At 38.6% G+C, this 24,744-nt stretch overlaps 1 pseudogene; it reads right to left on the bottom strand.

The window, feature by feature from the left end:
• Positions 1 to 3,181: 3,181 nt before the first annotated feature.
• Positions 3,182 to 24,744, bottom strand: part of LOC123233939 — a 22,609-nt pseudogene continuing 1,046 nt past the window's right edge.

Raw genomic sequence — 24,744 nt, 5'->3', positions numbered from 1 at the left:
ATGAGCTGAAAGATCCCTACCAACTAGCCTCAGCTTTTCCTCAGAAGATCCATGACAGAAACAGAAGACATGGTATGCTTTCAAAAGGAAAGTATGATTTCAAGACCTTCAAACAAGGAGACAGAGTTCTCTTGAGAAATCTTAATTTTCAAGAGAATCATAAATTAACTGACTGATGGAGAGCTAGCCCATAAAATTTTCTAAAAGTCTGAGCAACTTGTCTGTTTATAAAATAACTCCAGTGAATGAAGGGAGCTACCTCAAAACTATTCACTACAACCACATATTGCCCACAGGAGCACTAGCTGGACTTTTTAAGAAGCAGGTGCAGAGAACTGATGGTCTCTTTGGAAGACTGAGAAAAAAAGAGACTGTCCATGAGTGTATAAAGACTTTCTGACCCAAATATGGATACTTCCTATGAAGGGAACTGTTTACAGGGGAAGGGAATTGACTCCAGAGGCAACCCTTTTACTGTCCAGAACTGCTAAAGTGCTCCTGGAATACAGATTAAATACATGGAACATGAGCATGTCCTTGCTGCCAGTCCAGATATAGATTTTTTTAAAGTCTGTTTTGAACCTGATGGTCAGCTCATGCCAACTCCAAGCTTGGATTTAGAAGCAGAGAGATCAGTCAAGGAACTAGACTCATCAAACCAATCCAGTCACTAAGCTAATTATAATGTTACAGGTAAGCCTGAAGATACAGTTACATATGTATCTAAGCAATAATTAGTACTAGAGACTGTCTGTGTGAAATATGCCTAATGTGTAATTGCAGGTGTATGTTGCTGAATGTGTCAATTGCCATGTTTGGTTATTTTTATTATATTGTTTTATTATCAATATTGATATTTTTATCTTACTGTTTAATCTTGTTTTTTATTTTATTATATTCATTTTTATTCATGTTTATATATATAGCATTTTTTTCATTTTTATTTCTATTTATTTATTTATATTCATTTTTATTCATGTTTATTTATATATAGCAGTTTTTGCTTTTTTGCATTTGTGTTAATGCTTATACTTAAGTTCTGTTTTTTAAATATAAACCTATTGATTGTGCAATTGTTACAGTTAGCTAGCTTTGCATCATAATTAACCTTGTGTTTTGTTGTTGATGATTGATTGCTGGATAACATGGATGTGCATTTACTTTCAAATACTGCATATTTAAAATATGTCTTGAATATAACAGGCAGTATCCTATCAGGTGTTGTTCCTTATATTGAAATACCTAATGCATGTACTACTAATGTACATTTGTTTTATTTAGCTTCAGTGGTACCAAAAGTTGGCTACCTTGAATGCCAGGAAAATCACCCTTATTTTAAAATGCTAATGTTTTTGTTTATGCTGATTACATATTTCAAGCTTTCCTTGACTGATTTTGCAAGGGGTTGCAAAAAGTTTCAGCCCAGGGAAAGAATGCAACTTGGAACTAAGGCCTGGGCATTTGTAGATTCTACTCATTTGTGGAGAGCATTACTCCACGATCTGTACCTATAAGAGCTTGGGAGAGAAAACTTCTAATTTCCAGCCAGGACACATATGGTTGCAGGCTTTTCCCAGGGAAATACCTCTAGAGAGAGGGACTTGGGGAAGCTGCCCACCTGGATCAGAGGTTGTTCAGCCCCCAGTATTGGAGAAAAGATTTACATCTCTTTTCCAGCTATGAGAGTAGACATCTAATAGGGTCACTAACCCAGCCTAGCCAGAGTCCTTGCCAATTATTAGCCCATCTTCATTCCTCCCCTCTCTCTCCAAAAAGAACTACCTGCAATTTTCTTCCTTCCTTCATTTTTCTCCATTATAATGTACCCGAGAGGCCATGAAGGAGTCACTGTCAAGCCTCCAGCTTCTCTCAGCTTCACCAGAGTTCTCCCCCATCTGAAGTTTCCTCTGCTGAGGACCAGAAAAATGACTTTCCCTTCTCCTCCCATATTGTCACTAGAAGCTTCTCTGAGCATCAAAGTACTGGCCCAGAGCAAGTCTCTCTCTTCCCACCCTCCTTATTCTGCCTTACCCAACCACTCCACCCAGCTGAGTCTAACTTTGCCTTTCTCTGAGGAATGAAAACTAGAAAAAAAGATAGAAAGACTGAGGTCTTACAAGACATAGCCAGGGAAAAGAGCCCTCTATCTCCATTCTTATGGGGACAGGAGTGGGGAATAGAGTGAAAACATGGCATGGACCTTCAGAAAGTCCCTGGACTTTAATGTGAGGTGTAAAATTACTAAAATTCCCACTCATTTCTATTTGTGAGTATCCTTAAGTCATTTATTGTCCTGAATCCCCACAAAACCAAGAGCTTCTCTGATGGTAGGGCCTGATCTACTTAGATCAGGAGAGTTCTTACAGTGGGTAAGGATGATCTTGGTGATACCTTTCTGTCTAGATCTTGTCTTGTTCTACTTTACTCCAAGGCTGAGATATGGAAAGGTATCTCTATCAGTTTTTATCTCTCCATTGCCCAGTCCATTTTCTCCTAGCCCCATGGTCCTCTCTCCACAGTGTAGTGCTACCTAGAGTAGCTCAATTTCATCATTACATTCCCCACTAGTATTTATGCCCTCTCCAAGAGCATACCACCCCTCCCTGCCTGTTGCTTCCCACCTCCTTCCTCTTAGGGATTTGAGAAGTCAGGGGTCAGTGTCATCGGCCATGCCATAGAGGCACAGGCTGAACTCCAAAGAGCAGGATTCTTTCCTAGCCATTGACCACATTGGACCAAAAAGTTGTCCCTTGTATTGTTTCTTATGCCTCCTGAGAAGGGGCTATTCTGCTTTTGCCTAATGATATCTTCAGAAGAACACACACAGCTCCCTAAGGTGCCTCCTCTGCCTTTGAACAGTTAGGAAACTGAAAAACTTCAATGCCCCACTTTTCAACTTCCACCCACTGGTCCTGGTTTTGCTCTCTGGGGGCAAAGAGAATAAGTCTAATACCCTTTTCCACATGATAAGAGTTTACACTACTGATCCATCTGTCCACTAATGAGATGGCCCCAGATATGCATTAGAGTCCTGACAGGCTGGCCTCATTAACTATGTGAAGAAACAGATTGCAGTGACCACCAAAGAATCCAGAAATATTAAGTCCAGAAAAGAACAGAGGGAACCAACTCTGTCTCAAAGCTTTCAGAGATTTTCAGACTGACTTGGGGGACTTTCACAAACATTAAGTATATACTACATATAGCATTGGTTTATGCTCTTGCTAGGAAATACACTGCAAAACTGCCTGTAGCCCAAGAAGCACAGGACACCCTATTCCTCCTGACCACCTCCTGGAAACCCACCAGGCATGTCTGTTGGCATCCCCCTGCATGCTGGTACAGCTCGATGATAATGAGGTTGCAGATTTTTTCCAATTTTTTCTGCTGCTGCTCAAATTCTTCCTTTTCAGTAGTCTGGTTCTTATCCAGTCAGTTGATTATTTCATTGCATTTGTCAAAGATCTTCTGTTTTCTTCATCACCAATTTTGTCTTGCAGTTTCTCATCCTCAACAGTTGCTTTTATGTTGAAAGCATAAGACTCAAGAGAATTCTTGGAAGACACCTTGTCTCTCTGCTTCTCATCTTCAGCCTTGTACTTCTCAGCCTCCTGGGCCATGCGCTCAATGCCTTCTTTGCTCAGATAACCTTTGTCATTGATGATGGTGATCTTGTTCTCCTTTCCTGTGCCCTTATCCACAGCATAGACATTGAGGATGCCATTAGCACCAATGTAAAATGTAACTTCAATCTGAGGGATGCCCCTCAGAGTAGAGGGGATTCCAGTGAGCTCAAACTTGCCAAACAGGTTGTTATCCTTTGTCATTGCTCTCTCACTTTCATAAACCTGAATAAGCACACCAGACTGATTGTCAGAGTAGGTGGTAACGGTCTAAGTCTGCTTGGTGGGAATGGTGGTATTGTGTTTGATCAGAACTGTCATGATTCCCCCAGCAGTTTTAATTCCAAGGGAAAGAGGAGAGACATCTAGCAGCAGCAAGTCCTGGACAGCACCATAGGCAATAGCCTCATCAGGATTGATACTCTTGTTGAGTTCCTTGCTGTTGAAGAAGTCTTGCAGAAGCTTCTGGATTTTGGGGATTTGAGTGGAACCACTCACCAAGACAATGTCATGAATCTGTGATTTATCTAGCTTGGCATCTCTGAGGGCCTTTTCCATGGGGTCCAGTGTGCCACAGAAGAGGTCAGAGTTCAGCTCTTCAAAATGGGCCTGGATGATAGAGGTATAGAAATCGATATCTTCATAAAGGGAATCGGTCTCAATACTGGCCTATGTACTGGAAGAGAGGGTTCACTTTGCACATTTAAAATGGACTTGACTTCAAAGATGCCATCTTCAGTGGTAAGGAAGGAGACATCCAAGGTGCCACCAACTTTTTTTTTCCAAGCCATAAGCAATAGCATCAGCAGTTGGCTTGTTGATAATTCGGAGCACATTGAGACCAGCAATGTTTCCATCATCTTTGGTAGCCTGTTGTTGGGAATTGTTGAAGTAAGCTGGTACTATGACAACAGCAATTGTGACAGTTTTTCCAAGGTAAGCTTCAGCAATTTCTTTCATCTTGGTCAAGACCATAGATGATACTTCTGGATAGGAACTTTTGGTCTCCTTTTCGTACTCCACTTGGACCTTAGTCCTGCCTGCATCATTCACCACCATGAAAGGCCAATGCTTCATGTCTGACTGTACAACTACATAATCAAATCTGCAACCAATCAGATGTTTGGCATTAAAGACTGTGTTGGTGGGGTTCATTGCAACTTGATTCTTTGCAGCATCATTAATTAAATGCTCTCTGTGTCAGTGAAGGCAACGTACCAAGATCCTGTTTCCTTGGTCATTAGCAATGATCTCCACTTTTCCAAGTTGAAAGACTCCTACACAGGAGTAAGTGGTGCCAAGATAAATCTCAACTGTGGGTCCTTTCAATATGTTTGCTGGGGCATCAGAGGTCTGTGGAGGAAGAAGGACTGCTACTATGCTGAGTAGACCCAAGAGAGTGGTTCTTTTTGATGATGACTTTGTGTACTTCTGCCTTACTTAAATCCAATTCATGTACAAGTCAAGACATCACCCCATGAGGTCATTGATTCTCTTCAAAAACAAAAGATGAACAACAACTGGGTGTAACATGTATACTCTGAGGCATCCTTATCCCAAATATTCTCCCACTGATGAGTCATGTTCCCAGAGATTAGTCATACCTCCTGCAGGTTCCAGGTTCCAGGTTCTAAGGAGCCAGAAGTGTTCTCTAGCCTACACTGCTAAGCAGATTATCAATTAAGAATCAATTGTCTTTAAGTAGCTTTTAGGAAATGACATTTATTAAGGTGGTACAATAAGAAGTTAGTCCAAAATCCCCTTCTTCCTGAACACTCTCCCCCAAGGACATATAGAACCCAAGGGAAAGTGAGCTCAAATTTCTGTATTATCCATTCCTTCTAATCTTCTTGATAATTTAGATAATCTCTGAGGTGTGGCCAAATTTATTCAGCCAATCCAAACATGATTGTGTGACTTTAACACACTTAATGAAATAATTAACTTTGAAACGAGTGCTTTTCATTTATGATTTTCCTAATTTCCTTATTATTTCAGAATATGTCTTCATCAGTGAGGGGATGACCTATAGAAAAGACAAAAAACAAAATATCAAAAAATTAAATACCAAAACACTGGAGATGAAATCAAAACAAAATAAAACAAAAAAACTTTTTAATCATTTGGGGAAATGTCAGAACAAACCATAAAGATTATCAATGAAAATACTTTTTTAAAGTGGGAAGGAAAGGGATCCAATCTAAAGTAACATTATGTTGCTGCATATTAAATATTAAATTATCCTGGGGGTTGTTTTTGTTGTTGTTGTTGCTGTTGCTGTTGAAAGAAGTTCCTGGAACAAAACACCTTTAGGAAAAAGGGAAAAGTCATTACCCTCAATGCCAAATTATGCTAATTATCATAGGGTAAATAATATGTCCTTTTTGTGTGATTGCATATGATATGTCTCACTTTATTAAATACTATTGCTATGTATGCTTTTGTACAATATCATGCATATCCTACTACTATTATGCTGCACAATGCTTGATTCTGTATGCGATCTCTCTAAGTACTTGGTGACTAAATGTAATTGCCATGTGTTTTGAGGTCTGTGCCCTTAGTTTAATATATGATATACTGTCTCATATGCTGTACATAGTATATTCATTACTAGCAGCATGCAGTTTTAGCATAAATGCCATTTATTAAATGTCTGAGTGTGCACCATATGATGTGGCTGGCTGTTATTTGTCAATATAAGTCTTTTATGTTGTTTGTCCACAGACAGACAGACATACTCATAATTTGCTGATTACAAATTTTTTCCTCTTTTAAAATTTTCTTACTAATGGCAATTGTCATTGCTTTGTGTGTGATTACAAATGTGTTGCATGTGGTGTGTTTCTATGTACTGCTGTGTTAAACAAAGGCATATCTACAAACTGAGATACTACCAGTAGTAAGAATTTGAGCCAAGATTAAAGATGGGAGGTTCAGTTAATGATCTCTACCTACCTAGTCCACATTCCTGTCTTTATTTTGCAAATTTTCCAACAACAAAGATCAAAGGGAGCAGTTAATAGAGTATTTCCCTCCACTCAAAAAGACCAGAGTTGAAATCCAGCCTCAAACAGTACTAGCTATGTTACCCTGAGCAAACCACTTAACTTCTATTTTACTCAGTTTCCTTATTTGTAAAATGGGAATAATAACACCTCCCTAACAGGATGATTATAAGGATCAAATGAGATAGTAATTGTAAAGTACTTTGCAGGGTGCTTGGCACATGAGTGCTATATAAATGTTTGATGATGATGATATTAACAAAACCTAACTGCTTTGTGCGATATTTTAGTACTTAGGCTTTACTGCTGACTTTTCCACCTAAGCCAGAAAGGATATGGGATTGCATAAGAATGACTTGCCAAATGTAAGATCCGCCCCCCACCCCCATTAGATGTAAGGACCAAGAAAGACATACTTTTTAACATAAGGGTAATTATAGAGTGCCAAGCCTGGAGACAGGAGAACTTGGGTTCATATCTTTTGGGAAGCCAATAAGAGAATAGATAAAAATCTGAAACTCCTCTTTTGACCCCTTTTGTGATCCTTGTGATTTCTTCTTGAAAAGTATTATGTCCTTACTGAAAAGCTTTAAGTTCCTATCAAGCCTGAATTTAAAGGGTTAACACTGTTAACACAGCAAGGAATGCTGCTGCCTGTTATAGCTAAGGCCAAGATACTCCCCAACTTGGCTTTCTGATAAGAACCTAGTCAAAATTCAGCCTTGACCTTGGTCTATTCTGAAGCCAATGTTTTGTGTTTTGATGTGACATAATTTGTAACTTCTGCACATCTGCAAAGTTTCGGGGGGAGGGGGGGTTCTTTTGTGTGAAATGAGTCTTGAAATATATATAATAAACTCCATGCTCCTGGAGCCAGAGCTGGAAGTATGATGTAAAAGACATTTCCCTTGTTCTGTCCTTATTTCCTTATCAACTAAACTGTCCTTATCAGAGATGATAAAGAGATCTCCACAATATCTGGTCTCAAACACTTCCTCACTGCAAGTCATTTAACCCTGATTGCCTTGCCACTCTTCTGTCTTAGAATTGATACTAAGATAGAAGGAAAGGGTTAAAAAAAAAAAAAAAAAAGCCTAACCACTCTAGACACAGCAAGTCAGAACCTCCATACACTCAGAAAATAATGAGCTATGAAAAGATGCTGCCATGCCAACTGAGACTCGCAGCATTATAATATTTGGAGTGATGAGTTGCCCTTCCCCATGTAAACCCAACATGTTCATACATGATACCTATATCTGATTATTCTTACCCCTAATGGTACATATATTTGTGGGATGTTGCCTTTGTTACTGGAGGTAATGTTCTATTGCAAATCTCACCATGCTAATTCATTAAATACTTTTGCTTTAAACTAATTGCTTCCTCTTGCTTTTAGGGGAAAAGTACACATCAATGTGGGCTTATGAACTATCATACTAAATGGCTATGGGACCAAAAAGAATCTTCCTCTTGTGCTAGTCATTCTGGAGATCTCAGATGTGAATGGGAATCTAAAATACAAAATAAACATAAGATAATGGGAGTGGGGACATTAGCAGCTGGGGGGGAATCAGAAAAAGTTTCATTTATATGGCACTTGAACTGAGTTTTGAAGGAAGCTGAGAGTTCAGAAATAAGAGTGTTTGTGTGTGGGGGCGTTGCAAGGATAGTCTGACTATTTTGAAGAATGAGTGAACAAACCGACATATATAAAATTCTGCTGTGATATAAAAAATGAGGGGAAAGAGTTTCAAAGAGACAAAAAAAAGACTCATGAATTAATGCAGAGTGGGTAAGCAAAACCTGAAAAATAATTTATATTATGTTAATACTGTAAAAACTTTGAAAGACTTAGAAACATTTATTAAAGGATCAACCTTGATTCTAAAAGACTTCTTCCTACTTTCTAACAGATATGCAAAATAATACATTTTTTGACATGATCAGATGTGGGAATACATTTTTGTCTGACTATATGTGATAAAAGTGTTTCTCTTTCTCTTTCTTTTTCTCTTTCTCTCTCTCTTTCTAATTCTTTTCTTCCTTTCCTCCTTTCTTTCTTCCTTTTTCTTTCTTTCCAAACAGAGGAGTTCATGTTTAATCCTAAAGGTAAAAACATGCCACTGGAGACTATTGAAGTGGTATGGTCAGTCATCTGCTTTAAAAAATATAACTTTGTCAATGTTATGGAAGACAGATTAGAGAGGGCAGGACTTCCATGATGGCTGCAGTTCTTTCAGACAGTTTTGAAGGTCCTCCATCTCAGAAAAGGAAATCTCCCCAAACTTCTCTGGTATTCTAAGTGTTATTATGAACACTTCTCTGTAGACAGACCCTATAATCCACTCATGTGGTAAGGCCACATCAGCCTGGATGAAATGAATCTCTCCCACAAACAGACTTCTCATTCCTCAGGCCCTAACAACTTCCTCAGAAATGACATTCTCTGGAGCCACTCTCCTAGGGGATGATAGGTGCTATGCTTCTATGATAAAGCCACAAGTGGCTAATCTTCTAATAAGCTTCTTTTGCTCAGGAGACTTGGATCATGAGTGTATCCAGAAAATGAACTTGCTATCTGTAAGTACTCTGCTAATACTTTGATTAAGTTGAGTAAGGTTAGTCCCAATCAATACTAATAATATTCAGGAGATGTTTGCTGGTCAGAGATACAGTATCTAACTTTTTGGTGATTCCCATTTCTTCCCTTGGGAAAGGAAAGGAATAAGCATTACAAATATTATTTCATCTGAGATCACTGAAATCCATGCCTAGTCCAATACAAATTAAATATGATTTATATATAAACCAAATACACATACACGTGTGATGTGATCATTGTAAATAGTAAATTTATCTTGTCTATGTAAAGAATCTTATTCCAGAAAAAAGTGGTGAGGCTCCATTTGTACTCTTCTACGGATGAGAGGGCATCCTGTATTTGGACTATTCTGTTCAGTCCTAGATAGCACAGCTTAGGGTCCTTTGAGTGTGGATGAAATCAGTAATAATTATTGGGGCTTGGATCAAGCTTTCTGAATCTTGTGATGCCTACTATTCTATATCCCATTTCTGTTTCCTTTTTTTTTTTTCCCCAAAGCTTTTTCTGTTTCAGTAACAATTCTAAGGCAGAAGGACAAGGACTTAGGTAAACAAGGTGAAGTGACTTGCCATCACATAGCTAGAAAGAATCTAAGACCAAATTTGAACCCTGATCCTCCCAAATCCAGGCCTGGTACTCTATTCACTGTGCCACCTAGCTCAACATCTCCGTTTCCAAATGCCAATCCAGTGAAGTTTAACTTCTGACAAACCAAAGCTGGATTCTTTTCTCTAGTCCCTTCAGCATGAGTGTGGCTGTCTAGTTTATATTTGCAACAGAATGCAACTCAGATTTTGTGGCTTTGATGCTGCTTCTATAGCAGGTTGCCTTGATCTTTGGCTCCCCTGGAAAGACTGGGTCTATGCTTTGTTCCAATTTCCAGCATGCCGTCTTGGTCTCTTTTGGTTTCCAGGTACTATGCCCTGGAGGAACCATCTTGAAACCCTGAGAGTTCACTTTTTGTTGCTTCAATATATTCTCCCTTATCTGTACATTCTTCTTCTACCTAGGAATTCATCTGAGCAGCTGGGGTTGGGGTAAGTAAGGAGTTAGACTGTTCTTTTCACTCACTAGTTATGTTAATATTAAGACATCATGTACTGAGCATTTGAGTCCAAGCTAGTGTGGTCAATGAGCTCTACAGGCATCAATTCATGGCCTTCTGCAACAGCTTCTCCACCCTTAGCACAAACCCAGAAACTGTTTCTCTTTTCTGTTAGAAGGGAATTAGAAACATCACAGAGTTTTTCTGTATCACCCAATGGGCTGCAACTAAAGTATCCAGTAAACCAAAGACATACAAAGTGTTGCCATACAAAACCTGAAAGTTCTATAACTATACTAGGGAGACCATAGGAGGACGGGAAGGGGAGCTTTAATAGGAGTGAGACAACCCTGGAGGAGCTCTAGGCCTCAGTTGCCATTTTTTCCTTCTCTTCTGGTTCTCTTCTTTTCATCTCCTTTCAAAAACATGTTGCAAAATCATTTCTCAATCACCTATATGCACTCTGTAGCAACCTCAAATATTTAGTTGGGATGGGGGTAGAAGGCAAGCCCATTCAAAGGGTAGATCGTGACTAGGGTTAGGGATGGAGGACAATTTCACCAGCAGGATAACTAGGAAAAGAGGAATAATTCTGTAACTCTAAGTGCCTACCATGTGCTAAGCATTGGGCTAAGTAAAATTTCCCAATTTTCTCTGAATCCTCGATAGTATTCCATTACATTTATATACCACAACTTATTGAAGCATTTAGTTATAAACATTTTGGTAAATTTTTTTTTTTTTTGCAAATCCTTCTCTTAATTTAAACTTACCTCTAATTCTTGCTTCTCCCCTTTCATTCTTATTTCCCTGCTGAATGAAATGTATTTTTGTACTGTTGTGAAGTGGATTATTTAGTTATTAGTTAGGAGACCTCCTAACAGGAAGGGCTAGAGAATTCCAAATGGAATGGGGAAGCAGGAAGGGCCTTGCTCTCTGAGATGGGCTCCATGGTTTGGGACAAGTTGCAACTGACCCTAGGAGACCTCAGATTTCCAGAGATCCTGAAGGAAGACTAACATCTACTTGTGGGAGATTTTGGTAGAGACTATTAATCCCAACCTGAGTTGCAGGTTAACTTGGGCAGGGTTAGCTCCCAGAATCTACCACCTGAAAGAGCACTGCTAATGGTCCTGGAGGAACTGCAACATCGCTGGAGTGTGTGAGGACTCTGCTGTAAGGATTCCCACTTCAGTCCTGCTATTCTCTGGGCCCTGTCTGGCTTAGGTCTCAGATGAGTGTAGATAAATCCCTCCCCTGTCCCTGTGGGTTGCCCTTAGACTGAAAGCGTAGAAACCCCTATTCCCATCCTTTACCATAGTTTCCTTAATTAAAATAGTTGTAAACTCCCTTGCCATTTGCCTGCTAGTTTCCATAGGCCCCTTGTCTAGATGGTGTTAGGGTGACAGTTAGGGTCTAACCGCCACTTCTGTTAACAGATAATCTTCTTAGCAGTTAAACCCAGTCTCCCTACCTTGTTTGGTCCTGCCTTCTGTCATTGCTGTCTCCCTCACACCCCACTGAGCCCCAAAATAATATTTTAGTTTAACTCCCCTGGTTTTCCCCATTATAGTACCCTTTTGCATGTGGTATTCTATTTTTTTCATCTTTCAACTCTTCTAATATTTTCATCATATACTAAAATCACTGGTTTCTATTTGGTTCAGTCTAATTTTCACAGAATTGTTGTTTGGACAAAGTTTTGTACCTCTTATGTCAAGCTGTAAAATTCCTTTCCAATTCTTTTTTCTATAGCTCTTATTTCTTTTCCAATGTTCTCTAGGAATTTAGCCAAATTTGTACCCAAATTGTTTTTACTCTGAGCTTTTGCTCATCATTCTCTTCTGAGTTTATGTCTTGAGCATCCCTTTCACCATAATAACTTTTATGGTTGAATTCTTTTTTTGTTTGTTCATTCTTCCAGTCTACTTCCTGACTTGGAAATTGAAATTTTAGGACTGGGTTCCATGCGTTTCTGGAGGAAAGGTCTGGGCTGGTTCTGCTGCTGATTTCTTGGGGGGTATTGAGTATTGTGTTATTCTCTGAAGTTCTGCTCAAGTTAGGGTCCTACCAGATTTTAATCCTCCCAAATTGGTGTACAAAGTCTGACCACTGCTCCCTTGGTTCAGACTGTGCAAGTTCCTGATTGGATTTGAGTTTGAGCAATAATACTATCAGCCAAATGGAAATCTTTGCTTCTTCAGAGTGATAGAACTGAAGACTCCACTTTGATTTGGGATTCCTGCCCTGGTTATTTCTTAGCAGCTATATACTGGGTTCAGACAGCTAAATGGTGCTGTGGATAAAGTGCTTAGCCTGGAGTTAGGAAGACATGGGTACAATTTTGGCCTCAAAGACATATCTGCATGACTTTGCCTCAGTTTCTTAGTCTGTAAAATGGAGATAACAATAGCATCTACCTTCCAATGGTTGTTGTGAGGATCAAATGATATAATATCTGTAAAATACTTAGCTCAGTGGCTGGCACGTACTAGTTGCTAAATGTCTGTTCCCTTCCATCCTGTCCCCCCTTTTTAATCAGGGATTTCAGGCAGTCCAGTGATTATCTCATTATCTCTTTTCAATCTGTTTTCTAAGTCAATTGTTTTTGCTATGTGAATTTTTTTAGTCCTTTAACTTATTATTTGTTATTGTTTTATAGTTATTAACTTTGATTTGATTTTGCTTGGCCAGGATGTCTCTTTTGGCAAGATTTTAATTCTCTTTCCAAATCTTTCTTCTAAACCTTTCACTTACTTTTTTTCCTTTTTAAAATTTAGAATATTTTTCCATGGTTACATGATTCATGATCCTCTTCCCCCTGCTCTTTTCTACTCCCTCCTGAATCCAACAAGCAGTTCCACTGGGTTACACATGTATTATTGTTCAAAATCTATTTCCATGCTATTCATATATGCAATAGAGCAATCTTTTAACATCAAAACCTCAATAATATCCCTATCATACTACATGACCAATCACATATTTTCCTAATGCATTTCTGTTTCCACAATTCTTCTCTGGATGTGGACATCATTCTTTCTCCTAAGTTCCTCTAGATTGTCCTGGGTCATTGTATTGCTGCTAGTAGAAAAGTCTATTATGTTTGATTGTGCCACAGTGTATCAGCCTCTGTGTACAATGTTCTGGTTCTACTCCTTTCACTCTGCATCAATTCCTAGAGGCCATTCCAGTTTACATGGAATTCCTCCAGTTCTTTATTCCTTTCAGCACAATAATATTCCATCACCAACAGATATCACAATTTGTTCAGCCATTCCCCAATCAATGGACAACCCCCCCCAATTTTCCAATGTTTTGCTACCACAAAGAGCATGGCTATAAATATTTTTGTACTAATCTTTTCCCTATTATCTCTTTGGGGGTACAAACCCAGAAGTACTATGGCTGGATCAAAGGGCAGGCATTCTTTTAAAGCCTTTTATACATAGTTCCAAATTGCCCTCCAGAATTGTTGGACCAATTCACAACTCCACCAACAGTGTATTAGTGTCCCAATTTTGACACATCCCCTCCAACATTTATCACTTTCCTTTGCTGCCGTATTGATCAGTCTGCTAGGTATAGGTGGTACTACAGAGTTGTTTTAATTTGCATTTCTCTAATCAGGAGGGATTTAGAACACTTTTTTCATGTGCTTATTGATAGTTTTGATTTCCTCATGCTTTCACTTACTTTCCTATTTTATTTCATGCTTTTATTTCATTTGTAAAATAACTTTCAAAGCTTTTAAAACTCTTCTAGTTGAACTTATTAGAATAAGTTCTATTTTCAAGGCTTTGTTTATAAATGTTTTGGAATCATTTTCTCCTGAGTTTTGTGTCCTGATCATTTTTGGAATTCTTTTTTTTTGTTTGCTCATTTTCCCTGCCTACTTCCTAACTTTGGACTTTCTAATAGGTCTAGGATCTGCATACTTCTTGGATGAATGTCTGTGATGAGCTTATGTCATACTCTTAAGTTCTACTGCTACTTTGACAAGATATTTAGCTCTGTTTTATCCTAGAGATAGCTCAGATGGAAGACTACAAACTTTCAGTTTACACAGTGTTCTGACCCAGTGTTCAGACTGTTGAACACTGTCCCCTTCCTTTGAGATCTGCAAGTTCCTGACTTGTATTTGGGTCTGATCAACACAATTTGGGGCTTGTCCCTGGTAGGAACCCTAGTAAACAGCTGCTAGATTCAGCCATTGTCAGACAGTAGGAAAACATTAAACATTCTGGGTAGTAGAACAGCCCGTACTCTTTAATTTGGACTTCCTGCCCCAGATATTTATTTCACTAGGGGGTTCAGTCTGGGCTAGGGTCCAGACTTTAGACTTGCCTCCTGCAGTCAGAGTCACAGCTGCTCCAAGCTTCTGCTCTTGGTCTTAACTCAGCACAAAGCCTTAAACCTGCACTTCCATCTCTATTTAAAAATTCCCTCCTCAACCTATGAATATAGATTGATATCAATATCAATATAGATAATCTATTGTGGGACAGTTGACACCTGGGCCTGCTTCTCGTGCAAGGTCAGATCTCTCTGTGCCAAAACTGGTAGGTCCTTATTTAGTTATTCCTGGCTAGACCCTATACCCAGTGTTTGCAGTTTCTGTCTGCCTAACATGACCAGGGCTGGAAAAAAATAACTCATTGTGATTTTTTTCCCATGGATTTCCCAATTAAAACTTTAACTTGAGTTTTTTTTTTATTTTTTCCCTAATGTATTACTAATCTTTTAGCATCCTTTTCTTTTTTAAATTTCGAACTCCAAATTCTCTCCCTCCCTCTCACACTTTCCAATACTTACTGAGAAGGCAAGCAAAAGAATTATACATCTGAAATCAAGGAAAACAAATTTCTATGTCATATTTTTTTCAGAAGCAAGAAAAATAAGTGAGAAAATTATACTTCAATTTGTATTAAAAGTTCATCAGTTCTATGTCTAGATATAGAGAGTATTTTTTCATCATGAGTCCTTTGGAACTGTCTTGGATCATTATATTGATCAGAGTATCCAAGTCTTATACAATCGATCATCACTACAACATTGCTGTTACTGTGTTTAATGATGTCCTGGTTCTTTTCCCTTCACTTTGCATCATTTCATAAAGGTCTTGCCATGTTTTTCTAAAACTACCTCCGTCATCATTTTTTTTCCTTTTTTTTTTAAACCCTTAACTTCTGTGTATTGGCTCCTAGGTGGAAGAGTGGTAAAGGTGGGCAATGGGGGTCAAGTGACTTGCCCAGGGTCACACAGCTGGGAAGTGTCTGAGGCCGGATTTGAACCTAGGACCTTCCCATCTCTAGGCCTCTCAATCCACTGAGCTATCCAGCTGCCTCCCTCATCATTTCTTATAGCACAATAGTATGCCATTGTAATCATATATATAACTTGTTCAGTCATTTTCCAAATGATGAACATTTCCTTGATTTCCAGTTCTTTGCCACTGCAAAAGGAGCTGCTATATTTTTGTATACAATAGATCACTTTCCTTTGATCTCTTTGGGATGCAGTCCTAGTACTGGTATCGGTGGGTTAAAGGACATGCACAATCTAAGTTATCAGAGCAGTTTTTCTTGATAATTTCTTTAAATAGTACGTCTAGAAGCTTTCTTTTATCATGGCTTTCAGGTGGTATAATTCTTTTTTTAACCCTTACTTTCTGTCTTAGTATCAGTTTTAAGACAGAAGAGTGGTGAGTGGCAAGGCAATCAGGGTTAAGTGCCTTGCCTAGTGTAAGGGGGAAAAAAGGATTTTATGGGTTCAATATATTAAAAGGTGATCACCAGGGGAAATTTCCCCAATTAAGAAATAATCTCAAGTCAAAATTGACTTTATTTACATTTAGGAAGGTTGAAGGTAGGGAATTGAGAGAAAGAAACTCTGGCCTGGACTACAGGCCCAGACCAGGTAAGGATTTGGAGGCCCAGCAGTTGGGGCACAAAGCTTAATTAAACAATGCTTCTAGCTACAAGGCCTTTACAATTAGAGAGGCCAGAGAGGCCTCCCTGAGGGTAGAGCCTCTATAAATGCCAAGGGAAGAGAAAGAGAGTCAGCCTAACTTACCCACATGGAACAGGTCACGAACCAGCAAAGCTCCCTCAGGTTCCCTTCACTGCACCAGTTGCAGCCTCACTCACTCCTACAGCCTCACTAGATGCTCTCTTCCACCCAAGACCTCAGCTGACTCAGGATCTTCTCCTTTTAAAGGGGTCACTTATGTGTCACTTTCCGCTCCTCCCTCCTAATTCACATGTCCAATCACAATAGACGCTTTCTCATAGAAAGCGTAGGGGGCGGTGCCTCAATTCTGATTGGTTACTCACTCTAGTGGGTTAGGACCTCCCAGAATTGGAAGGTGCTCTCACCTTTGTGTAGACTTAATTTAATAATCACACTAGGCTCACACAACTAGGAAGTGTCTGAGGTCCTCCCAATTCCAGGCCTGGTGGTCTATCCACTGTTCTGCATAGTTGCTCCTAGTCCCATAACTCTTAAACTAGCTCTTCTCAATCTATTTTCCATATCAGTTGTTTATCCAATGAAATAGTTTACGTTTTCTTCTATTTTTTCATTCTTTTGACTTTATTTTATTTTTTCATGATGTCTCATGCTTCATGTCTCAAGCTTCTACTTGCCCAATTCTAATTTTCAAGTAACTTTTTTCAGTGAGTTTTGAATCTCTGTTTTAATTTTGCCAATTCTGTTTTTTTTTTTTAGACCCTTAACTTCAGTGTATTGTCTCATAGGTGGAAGAGTGGTAAGGGTGGGCAATAGGGGTCAAGTGACCTGCCCAGGGTCACACAGCTGGGAAGTGGCTGAGGTCGGATTTGAACCTAGGACCTCCCGTCTATAGGCCTGACTCTCACTCCACTGAGCTACCCAGCGGCCCCCAATTCTGTTTTTTTAAGAAATTTTCTCCTTTGGTGATTTTTTTTGTTCTTCCTTTTCCATTTGGCCCATTATGCCAAAAGAAGTTCTTTTCTTTGGTGAATTTTTGTTCCTCTTTACTTATCTTTAATTTTCTTCAGCATTCTTTATGTCTTTAATTCTTTAATGTCTCTTTGCCAAACTGTTATTTATCTTTTCATAATTTTCTTGCATTGCTCTTGTTTCTTATCTCAATTTTTCCCTACCATTCTTATCTCTTTCTTTAATTCTTCTGGGAATTCTTGTTAGGTTTGGGTGCAATTTTCTTTGAGGTTTTGTTTGTATCTGTTTTCAATTTCCTTCTAAATTTATCTCTTCATCTTCCCTGCCATTGCAATAGCTTTTGGTGGTCATATTCTTTTTGTTGTCATTTGCTCATTTTCCCAATTTATTTCTTAACTTTGAACTTTATGTTAAAGTTGGGGTTTGCTCACCTGCAGGGAGGCACTGTCCTAAGCTTCAGGCTTTTTTGTGCTGGTTTTTTTTTTCTTCAGAACTTGTTCTGGGATCCTGCAAGTTTTTGGTGCTTCCAAAGTGGTGTGATCCTGGGAGAGCTATGTTCACTCTGGATCTTTACCCAGGAATGGTCCCAGGTCCTCTGTGGCCACAAATCTAGCCCTCCTCTTTGCTATGGAACTTTGAACCAGAACTGTTTATGCACAATAGAGCTGCCAATCAGTGCCAGCTGTATGCAGTGCCAGCAAAGTATTTCCTGTAATCTCTTTCTGACCAGTTGTCCAGCTCCCTTACTGTCTCAGGGCTGAGAGTTCCTGAAGTTGTTGCTGCTGCTGCTGTTATCACAGCTGTTGTTGCCACCATATGTGTAGGCTCCAGACAATATCCCAGTAGGCTCCACCCTAGTATCACAGACTTCTCTTGCCAATCTCCTAAGTTTTCTCACGCTAGAAAAATGTCCATTCCTCCAAAAGCATGTCAAAAAGCACTGCACTATGCAAAACTAGCAATAAAACCACAGAGTTTATGGGGAAAATGAGGTGAGGATCCCAGTACTCAAAAACTGTAAAACTATCAGTGATACATTAAAAAAAGATAAGAATGTATTTAAAAAACAGTAGCACAATTTCAGACTTGGTAAATGGCTAAGAAATACATATACCCAATAAATAGTAACTATGTCCATGGCCTTGTACTGTTTAGCTACTGAGCAAACAGCAATTGCAGGCCAGAGGCATTTGTACAAATGGGTGCAATATGGACCAGCCCTCCTCCATTCATATCTTCTGCATCAGAATATATGGCAATTTACCTTCACACAAAGCCCTGAAGTTTACTTGTTGAAGTGAGCATGAGAAGGGTATAGCTTGTGAGTTATTCTGAAATAGAACTGATTACATTCTCATTGTTTCTTGTGTAATACAAGTTATGCACATACATAACTTGTAATTCATATTATGCTCAAAATAATCCCTAATATATCAGTCACGTTGCAACAAATTCCTGTTTTATAAAAAAAAAAGCACTGGATATATACCTAAGGAATCCGAAAGAACCCAAAAACTAATAGAAATATTTAACAACTTTATCAAAGTCACACAAATCAAATGCAGTTCTATTTACCATCAGCAAAATCCAATAGCAAAAGATGGAATTGGAAATTCCTTTCAAAATAACTCTAGACAATATAAAATTCCTGGTGATATACTTACAAACCCAGCAACTATATGAACCCAACTGTAAAACACTTCAAACAAATAAAGTCAGACCTAAACAACTGGAAAACATTCATTCCTCAAGGATAAAGTGAGCCAATATAGTGAAAATGAAAATCCTACCTAAATTAATTTACCTATTCAGTGCCATACTAACCAAATTATCCAAAAACTGTTTTATAGAACTAGAAAAATAACAACAAAGTTCATCCGGAAGAACAAAAGGCCAAGAATATTAAGGGAATTAATAGAAAAAATATGAAGGAAGGACATCTGACTGCAACAGATCTCAAACTATACTATCAGATGGTAATCTTCAAAACAATCTTGTACTGGCTAAGAAATGAATGGTGGATCAATGGAATACTATCATATGGTAATCCTCAAAACAATCTTGTACTGGCTAAGAAATAGAATGGTGGATCAATGGAATAGATTAGGCAGTCAACATGTGGCAGTTAATGTCTATAGCAACTTAGTGTTCTATAAACTCAAAGATCTAAGCTTTGGGGGAAGAACTCATTATTTAAAGAAAACTGCTGGGTAAACTAAAAAGCAGTTTCCAGTGACGAGGCAGGGATCAACATTTCTTTCACACCATAACCAGGATAAAGTCAAAATGGATACTTGATCTAGAGATGACACTATAAACAAAATAAGAGAACATGGAGAAGTTGACCTGTTAAACTTATAAGAGAAGAATTTATGACCAAACAAGACATAGAGAACTAATGTTGTGAAAAATGAAATAGATAATTTTGATTACATTAAGTTAAAAAGGGTTTGTACAAATAAAGCCAATGCAACCAAGACTAGAAGGAAAATATCAAATTTGGGAAAAATCTTACAGCAAGTATCTCCAAAAAAAGACTTATCTCTCAAATATATAGAGAACTGAGTCAAATTTATGAGAATACAAACCATTCTCCAATTGAAAAATGGTCAAAGGATATGAACAGGAAGTTCTCAGAAGAAGAAATTTAAATTATCCATAGTCACATGAAAAAATGCTTCAAATCACTATTGACTAGAGAAAAGCAAACTAATACAACTCTGAGAAACCACCTCACACTACCAGATTGACTAGCATGACCAAAAAGGAAAATAGTAAATGTTGGAGGAGACATGGGAAAATTGGGATACTAATATACTGTTGTGGAACTGTGAACTGATACAACCTAGAACTAAGCTGAAAGGACCACAAAAGTATGCATACCCTTTGACCCAACAATATTGTTCCTGCGACTATATTCCAAAAAGATATGATAAGGAGATAAGGAAAAGGGACCTACTGTACCAAAATATTTTTAGCAACTTTTTGTAGTGGCAAAAAACTGGAAACTGAAGGCTTGTCCATCACTTGGGGAATGAATGAACAAGTTATGGAATACTACTATACCATAAATAATGATGAACAGGATGAATTCTGAAAAATCTGGGAAGACATATGAACTGATGCAAAATGAAGTGATTAGAACCAGGACAACAATATATATAACAACAGAAATATCATATAATGATCAACTGTGGAGGATTAAACCATTATCAACAAAGCAAATCTGTGATTTAATCAAAAGGGACTCATGATGAAAATGCTATCCATACCCAAAGAGAAAACTGTTGGACAATGACTGCAGATCAAAGCATGCCATCTTCCACTATATTTCCTTTATTTCTTTGTGTGTGTGTGTGTGTGTGTGTATGTGTCTTCTATTATGACATGAGCAATATGGAAATATGTATTCAATGAAAGCATAGGTATAATCTATATCAGACTATTCACTGCATTAGGGAGGGAAGGAGGGAGAAAATTTGAATTTTAAAATGTAAAAAGAAATTGTCAAAAATTGTTTCTACATGTAACTGAAAAAATTTTAAATAGAAAATAATATTTTAAAGCATTCTAGCAAAATTGCTTTTTCCTGCTGCTCTGCTTTGTTGACTGACTCCCTGCTCTACCAGAGAAATCCATGACCTTCCAGGAAAGGAAGAGGTGACTATTTGTTCTGATCTGAAATTCTGAGGAGAGAAAAAATACTTTCTATATTTGTGTGTATGAATGTGTGTGTACACTTTGTGTGAAAGTATGTATAGTTGTGTGGCTATGTATATGTGTGTGAGGGAGTGAATTTGTGTTTGTCTTTAGGAGCCAGCAAACTGAGTTAGCTATAGGAAAACTGATGCAATACTAATGGCCTTTTTGAAGAATCTGGTCCTGGAGCCAGAGGCAAAGCAGTTTTTACCTTCCTGATAGCATAAGAACCAAAACTAAGTATCAGACATTGGAAATACCTAAATACTGAACATAATGAGAAGTCAGGTCCACACGTATTTATTAAGTATTTACTATGTGCCAGGACCTGTACTAGATTTTGAGAATGAAAAAACGAATAAAAACAACCTCTGCCCTCAGGAACTCATGAAGCCATAATAAGAAAGATGATATACAAATGATAATTGATAGGATAACTTGAATAGAATCTCACAATGAAAATACAGAAACCCCCTCATCCAAAGTTTCACCTTCTGTGCTTTCAGTTACTCTCCATTTTGGTTACCCATAGTCCTCTGCCTGGCAGTGGTTCTGCTTTCATTTGGAAAGGTTTTTGTTTGTTTGTTTGTTTTTTGGGTGTGGGTGTGTGGGGGTGGGGAAGCTTCAGAGAGAAAGAGAGAGCATAGTACTATAGCAAAGTTAACATATGTGTTAAAAGTTAAAAGTGAAGGGGCTCAGTGGATTTAGAGGAAGTCTTGGATTCAAATCTGCCCTCAGATACTTCCTAGCTGTGTGACTCCGAGCAAGTCACTGAACTCCAATTACCTAGTCCTTACAACTGCTTTAGAACCAATACACAGTATTGATTCTAAGATGGAAGGTAAGGGTTTAAAAAAAAAAAAAAGGTTAAAAGTGAGAATTGTCCATAATTTCAGACATCCACTGACAGATCTTGAATTGTTTTGCTGCTGTAAGGACTCAATGGAAATTATGTAACAAATTTGTACTGAAACTAGTCAGCATAATTTTGTGATTTTCTGCAGCTTCATTTAAGGTAATAGGAGATTCCCATTTCAGGGGATGGTAGGAGTAATCTAAGACTAGGACTTGGTAGGGCAAGACTGATAATAGAATAAAGAAGCAAGGGACTTGAGAAGAGGATAGTATAGAGTTGAGCTGGTTCACCAAGGATCAAGATGGGGAAGAGAGAAGAGTGAAATTAGTGAAAGAGTAATGGCCTGGGATAGAAATTCAGGGTAGAAGAATTGAAAGCCAGGATGAGAAGAAAAAACAGAGTTAGGGGTGTCAGGTTGAATGACAATCAGATAAAGGAATTTCAGAATTTATGTGCATGAAAGTAGAACACTTGGGGCTGATGGCAAGATCAAAGGTATGACCATCTTAGAGTGTAGCCTAGAAGAGTGAAGTAAGTCATGGGAAGTGATTAAGTGAGGAACTACTAGGAATTCGAGAATTTGAGGGAACAGTAATATGTATATTGAAGTCCCCTAGTACGAAGATGGGATTGGAAAAGGAAGAAAGACTGTGAGGAATTGAACTCAATGAAAAGAAGAAAGTTTCCTAGAGATCAAGAGATAATGGCTACCAGAAAGAACTGTAAGAACTGATGCAGAGTAAAATAAGCAGAACTGGGAGAACATTGTACACAATAACAGCAATATTACATGATGATTATCTGTGAAAACTTAGCTACTCTCAGCAATGCAATGATCTGGGACTATTTTGAAAAACTTATGAAAGGAAAGCCTCTAGAGAAAGAACCATTGAGACCTATGATGTGGATCAAAGCATACTATCTTTCACATCAGTGTATTTAAGATTTAATTTTGAGTTTTGAGTTTGGATCAATATAGAAGTATGCTTTGTATAACAATACATGTATAGCCCAGATCAAATTGCTTACCATCTCCAAGTCAGGGGAGAGAAGGAAGGGATGAAGATGGGTTGGATTTATAATTTTGGAAAGGGTTTGGTGAAAATTATGATTACATATAATTGGGAAAATAAAATATCTTTTAATTTTAAAAGTCAAAAAAAGAGAGATAACACCTACCAGAATCTTGATGGCACTATAAAGATGAATTGAATGAACCCCAAAAGAGAAATTCCTGAGTGATAGTGATAAAGGGGTATTGCTCCTCTTGACCATGACCAAGGAAGGGACAACACATGAATGAAAATGTGGCCAAAGCAAGTTTCTTAATTATGTAGTAGGCATCCCACAAAGACCAAGGTCAAAGGGGAGGCAGCATCTTTGTAGGAGACCAGGAACTGCAGAAAGAGACCTAAGTAAGAGAGGAAAGGAGACACAGCCCACAGCCCTGCCACCCAGGAGCCTGCTTGCAGGGAACAAGTGTTACTCTGCTATCAGGGAAGCCCAGACTAAGAAGAAGATGCACTTCTGGCCTCAAGAAACCTCTGATTAAAGAGGGTAAATATACCTTGCCCTTGATGATGCCTTGTCTGAGACAAAAATATGGATCCCAGTTAGATCCAAAGGCAGAGCTTGAAGCTGACTCAAAACCAAAAAGCATAGTTATTCATCTTTTCTCAGGGCCTGTTGAACATCCCTCAGTTTTTGTTCTTTGTGATATGACTGATGGAGTAAGGAGAAGGTCTTGCCAGTCACAAACAAAAATTAACACCCAGCTTTTTTCTTATTCACTAGGAGGAATAAAAGTGAGATATACCACTCTCCATCTTCCTGTTGGGTATGTTTGTAGGGTGAGATGAGCCCAGTTTCCCAGGCCTTCCTCTTAGGGATTCTGTCCTGTCTATTCTAGAGCCATCACCCAATCTCTGTGAGAACTGGGGACAGAAAACAGAAGTCTAGTCACATACATCTATGAACCTGTCCTATCTCTTATGACATCCTCTTACCCTGTGTGCCAAGAGAAACTTCAAAGAATAGGAAAACCTGACTGTGGGAAAAGCACTGGATATAGAATCCAAAGAACCAAGTTTAAATTTCTCTTGCCACTTACTGTGTGACCATGGGAAAATCGCTTGAACTCTTTGTGCCTCCCCCCCCCCCAAATAAAATGAAAGGTATTGATGAGATGATCTCTAAATTTTAAGATGATCTAGCTCTAAATGCTATTCTCCTGTGATCCTTAATGGTGAAGGACAAATATGTATTACTCTAATACAGGTTACATATCCCAAAGAATATTGATTTCATTAGTGGACAATAGTGAGTGACCCAGTAAGGTATCTGGAGCAGGTCAGCTATAGAGGCCTCAGGAGTGAGTCCCTAGCAAGTTCTTGACTTTACTACCTTTTTTGTTGTTTGTTTTTTAAACCCTTACTTTCTGGCTTAGAATCAATACTTGGTATCAAGTCCAAGGCAGAAGAGTGGTAAGGGTGGGCAATGAGGGTTAAGTGACTTGCCCAGGGTCACACAGCTAGGAAGAATCTGAGGTCAAATTTGAACCCAGGACCTCCTCTCTCTAGGCCTGGCTCTCAATCCACTGAGCCACCCCATTGCCCCCTTGGCTTTGGTTCTAAGGAAGGCCCGATCCCCCTCCATATCAAAGCCTGGTCTACCCTACTGCCTTGCCAAGATCTTACTAGGTTTTTTACACACAGTACTCACAATCTTACAAAGATTCCACTCTAACCTTTCTTGCCAGTGTTTCCTGTTTCCTGTCACCTGACCTTGGCCAAACGACAACCCCGGAGCCCCTACTCCGGTACGCGACATCGTTCCACTGACACACTGTAGCCGTTTCATTGTCTTATTGTTGCCCAACTAGAAGTTCAGATGCCTCTGATTGACACTCAAACCAAATTCTATTTAGAATTTGAGGCACCTTGCCCTGGATCCAGTGGTCTCAGTCT

The sequence above is a fragment of the Gracilinanus agilis genome, chromosome 2 (assembly GCF_016433145.1).
Source record: "Gracilinanus agilis isolate LMUSP501 chromosome 2, AgileGrace, whole genome shotgun sequence".
Classification (NCBI taxonomy): Eukaryota; Metazoa; Chordata; class Mammalia; order Didelphimorphia; family Didelphidae; genus Gracilinanus; species Gracilinanus agilis.
This window is presented reverse-complemented; position numbering and strand designations above follow the sequence as displayed.